A 5,695-nucleotide genomic window follows, 5' to 3' on the forward strand; every position below is an offset into this window, starting at 1 on the left:
CCGTTAAGGCAAAAGTCATAAGAGAAAGCTCGAAGGAGAAGAGACTTGAAATATCTTCCTACAATAACAAGAAACAAATTTCTACCAAGAAAACTCTTCCACCACTTCCTACAAGAGTCTTAAGGGAAAGTAAAAGCAGTAAAAAGACATCTGAAACAAATGTCGTGGTATTCAAACCATAATATCACTCCCAGTAGGTTTAAAACCCGAAATAACCGATACACATCGTCACTCCCTCAAATGTGATAAACCACGTCAATCAGTCTTGAAGAATCGTCCCATGCACCATTAGAAGCATCGTCGAAGATGGTACCTCCAAAGACACCAGTCTGAACTGATGTTAACAGCAAAAACGATATATTTTTACTTCTTAAAATTAAGGAAATTTTACAATACCTAGTGTGGCACTTCACCGAATGTTTCAACGGCCTTCCGAATATCCTTTCGATGCCTTCCTAAATCGATCCGCAAGCTAGAAACGATAGAAAATATTAGTTTCTCACAAATAAAGAGGGGAAAAGGAAAGACCTGAGAATTTAATTATTTATTTACCAGTTCCAGCAAATTTCTTTCGAGGTTGACAACCTCACTTGGATGAAATTGACATCCCGAACATATTCCGACAGATAAATAAAATGGGACAAAAGACGGGAATTCGAAGTTACGCGTCTGCTAAACCTTCTGTGCAGGACTAACATGCCCATAAATTAGAACGCGTATTATTTTTGTGCTCGTTATAGACTTATACGTGTACAAATGAAATGTGTTTTCCTTGTGCAATAAAAAATATGTGCACAACTTTTTATTTTAAATAAATTTCGATTTAATTTCACTTTCGAGTGTACATTTTGTTGTACATATTCTATCTTCCGTGGAAACAGAAATATAACACTGTGTACAATTTAATAGGGCGAAATTTTGTAACCAAATGAGATGTGCACGTTTAAAAATCAAATGCGCATAATTGATTTGGTTTTTACATTTGTGCACAAATATTATTGTGTACAATCCTTATGTCCATGATTGATACCCTGTCTTCGGACCAGCCAGCCCATATAATTTCGATCGAACATCGCTGACAGGTAAGTTCGATCGATCATACAATTTTTGTGCATTGACCGACATTACGATACCATCATTTCGACTCACGCCTTAGGTCTCGGCAATCCGACTACATGCCGAATACAATAGGATCCTCTTTGTTATGATCGTTAGTCTAAATGGGGTAGGGAGCTCAGGGAGCAGTTTGCCCAGGCTTGGTATAGGAGATATGACTGTGTCAAGCCCCATGCTACGCGTAAAACTAAGACTATACATCTATGATTTCATGTACTGCTCTGTAAGATGAAGCGATGGTTATAAATAAACGCTTATGTCAATCAAAAACTTTCTTTAACTAAAATATGATTTAGTATTTTTCAACGATTTCCGTTTCGATTTCTTACAAAATAATACAATTATTTCGGAAATGGGAATTCGTCCCGTGCGGGAGTTTATTTGCAATGATATTAGTAGAAATAAAAAGAAAGAAAATACCAATAACGCCGAAAGAAACGGTAATGTGGCAAGGGGCAAAATTGCAAAAAGTAAAAAGTAATCGATTACAAAGCTTCCATTTCAGAGCAAAAATAATTATTCTAATCTAAATCACAAAAGTGTGGATATCACGCAAACTAGAGGCGCATACAATGAGTTTCAAGAGAATTGAATTTTTGCCGGTAAACGATTGTATAAAATAGTTCAATAAACCCGTAAAGAAAATGTAAATCGACAACCACGAGTCTCATTTTCAATCGCATTGTAAGATGCGTATTTTCCTTAATCCACGTGGTATTCGTTGAGAATGAAAGGCGTGAGGGAGAGAAGGCCACCTGCTGGATTACAAAGCTCTTCCCCTAATGTACGATTGATTTATTGTACTCAAGGGGGTCCATACCCTTTCCAGACGGTCAGATGCCGCTCCTGTATCTTTCACAATGCAATGTTTGTGTCTAGTGATAACTGAATAAAATGACTGATTCTTAAAGCGAACCATGCCAGAAATTCGTCATCAACCTCGAAAATAAAGTAAAATTATAATTATCTCCATGTCTAGGAGTTTCTTAGTGAAACAGACACCGCTAATACTATGCTCGTAGCGATGGCATAAATAAATTGTTGCAAAAGCAACAATATTTGAGCTATCAAGTGGATTTGTTCCAAATCCAACCTGCTAAGCATGTTTTTTAGCATTGAGGCCCAGATGAATTTATTTCCGATAATAACTTACTCCTTTCATCAGGGCCATTAACGGTCATAAATTTGCAAAAAATTAAATGAATTAATTTAAATTTTGCCAACGTTTCGGACACTATGTGTGTTCCTCATCAGGGCAATATTTATTTCTGTTAAAAATTAAAATACAAAACCAATTCATCATATTGTAAGCTATTATTAATTATCCTTTTAAAATAGAGATTAAAAAGCGAAATACCTGTTGTTATCAATATGGAACAGAAGAAACTGACATACATTAGCACTAGGGTACAAAAACAAAATATCAATATAATACGTCAATAGACATTAATGGCGCCAAACATATTTTCTTTCAAAAAACTATAAAGACATAAAACAGATGAACAAATTATAAATATTAATCAATCTATCATAACAGTTCCTCATTTTTTTAGAATCATTAATAAAATTCACAGTCCTATCATTAAATTTTTTAATATAAATATTTCTAGAATGTCTAAATTATCTTTTCCATGAGCAGTTCCTAAAATTCTTGATTCATTAAAATTAAATCTATGACCGGTGCTTTCAACATGAGCAGAAAGTCCTGCACGATATGTTTTCCATTTTTAAATAAATATAGTGAAGAAAAACCGAAAACATATCGTTCAGGACTTTCTGCTCATGTTGAAAGCACCGGTCATAGATTTAATTTTAATGAATCAAGAATTTTAGGAACTGCTCATGGAAAAGATAATTTAGACATTCTAGAAATGTTTTATATTAAAAAATTTAATAATAGGACTGTGAATTTTATTAATGATTGTAAAAAAATAGGGAACTGTTATGATAGATTGATTAATATTTATAATTAGTTCATCTGTTTTATGTCTTTATAGTTTTTTGAAAGAAAATATGTTTGACGCCATTAATGTCTATTGACGTATTATATTGATATTTTGTTTTTGTACCCTAGTGCTAATGTATGTCAGTTTCTTCTGTTCCATATTGATAACAACAGGTATTTCGCTTTTGAATCTCTATTTTAAAAGGATAATTAATAATAGCTTACAATATGATTAATTGGTTTTGTATTTTATTTTTAACAGAAATAAATATTGCCCTGATGAGGAACACACTGTGACCTTGGCCGGGGGATGAAAATATATTAATTCCTGGTGAAGGCCCGATATTCGGGAATTAACGAGAATGACTCATTTTATTAAGTAATGGTCTATAAATTTACGGGGGGGGGGGGAGCTTGTGAATGATTAATCGTCGTGAGAATTTAATACTCTGTATTTTAATAACGTTTGACACAAAATTTAGACACGCGATTCAGGCCTTCTCTTATAATTACTCAAGGGTGGGGGGTAAGGCCAGCCAGCTAGCGGCACCCAGAGAAACAATAATAATTCGAAAAAGAAAAGAATATTTGTAACGAGAACAAAAGAAAAGGGGGGAAGTTAAATACTTGCAAAAAGGGGAGAAGTTAGGGGAACGAGTGAAGAATTAATAGAATTTAGGGGGGCTTAGTATTGTCTAATAATTATTCTGGAACACAAGAAATCGTAATTACTAAATAATTATAATCACTAAATTTAGAGGCTCACCGTTGGGGGGGGGGGGATGTTATTGCAGGGGTTTGATGGGTATTTGTTGGGGCGGGAAAGGTAAGATTGGGTACTCACGGCGATGGTGACTACTTCGATCCTCCCAGAAAAAATCCTCGGTGCGGGAAAACCTCCTCAAACCATTCGTCACTCCTGGGTCTTTGGAAAAACTCTCCTCCAAACTCTTCCGAGAATTTATCCACACACTTCTTCCACGAAAATACTCTCTCCCAAAATCACTCCTACGATCTCCTCGAAATCTCCTCAAACTTCTCCAAAACTCTCTCCAAAAACTCTCTTCAAAAACTCTCTTCCAAAACTGTCTCCAAAGACTATCTCACGCACGGGGCAGCTGTATCACGAGTGATGGCTTCCCCATACTCGTGGTCATTCTTCCCCGATTACCGGTAATAATCGGGGTCAATCGGGGACACTCGTCATCGGGTGTCCTCGTCCTAATTATTAGTCGTTCATATTAGTGAGTGCTCCTTTTCCTTTTTCCGGGTCACGTGGGCTGTGACGTAGGAGTGGCGGGTTTCGGTGGTTGTTAACCACGCCGCGTGTTGCGACGAGCGGAACGGCGGGTGCGGGGGGGCTTCTCCTTTTCGCCACGGTGTCTCTGCCGGGCGTGAGTGCAGTGCTGCGGACGGTCGCGGGGCAAGGGGAAGGAATATCTTTGGGAGTGGGAGCCAACGATGACAGGTTTTATAACCTCGTCTATTTATTTCGCTTACTTTACTTAAATCTATCAAAAAGTTATTATTAGGGAGCAGGGGAGGGGCTGAAATAAAAGTGCCTCGTCACAACACATAGTGTTCGAAACGTTGGCAAAATTGAAATTAATTCATTTAATTTTTTGCAAATTTATGACCGTTAATGGCCCTGATGGAAGGATTAATCATTGTTATATAAGAAACGGTTGAATATCATCTTCATGATGATAATAACTTAACAAATTGATTACAAAATCGTATTGAATTTCTATTCAACTTTCTATTCGGTTTTCATCTACTTCACAGTAAATATTGAATAAATAAAGTTGATGGACCTCGATTCTTGTGCAGAATTTAAGTTTTTCAATTAGTTACTTCACAATTTATTAAACCTGAATTTTCTAGATTTCCTCAATTTTATTTTCGTTCTTTAACGAGAAAAAAATTTGAGTTGAGGAAAATTAAAAAAAACTTGGAAAGCTAGAATTGCGAAATTTCCACAAAAAGAAAATTAAATGAAACGATTTGTATAGAAAGACTGTCGATTGAAAATGCCAATAGAATTGGCTGAAAATGGATTGGAAGTTCTGGAGATATTCAATAGAATTTTTGCTAGAGTAGTGTGAATTTTTTTCAATGCTTGGAATAATGAAACTAACAATTTCGTTGTTATCCCACATCACTTCAATTTTATAGTACTTATGGTATATATACTGCATAATTACTAATTTTCCATAGTTATTTACTCCATTTGTTTCATTCGTGAATAATCATAATAGCAACACTTTGTCGGCTACCTATTGCAGAATTTTCATTCTAACGTTCCTCCTTAGTCGGTTAGGGTAACAGATAAACCTTCAAAAGCTACCTGGCATCGTATTACCACGAGGTATCGATAGCTATTCAGTGAGGGGTATAATATTTAAATAATTTTATATATAGTATAAAGGGTGATTCATTTGAAACTGTACCGTCAAATAAATTTTGAACCAGGAGACCGGTTGAAAAAATTTTCAGATCAGAGTTATAGAGTGCGAAGTAAGGCATCTGATGCACCATGCGATTTGTTCATATCGAGTTTAGTTTTCCAACTCAACTGAAGTTGAAGTTGGAATTGCCATTCCTTTTCTCAAATGGCAATTGATGTTTTCGATG

This window comes from Fopius arisanus, unplaced genomic scaffold, assembly GCF_000806365.1.
Source record: "Fopius arisanus strain USDA-PBARC FA_bdor unplaced genomic scaffold, ASM80636v1 scaffold00282, whole genome shotgun sequence".
Taxonomy (NCBI): Eukaryota; Metazoa; Arthropoda; class Insecta; order Hymenoptera; family Braconidae; genus Fopius; species Fopius arisanus.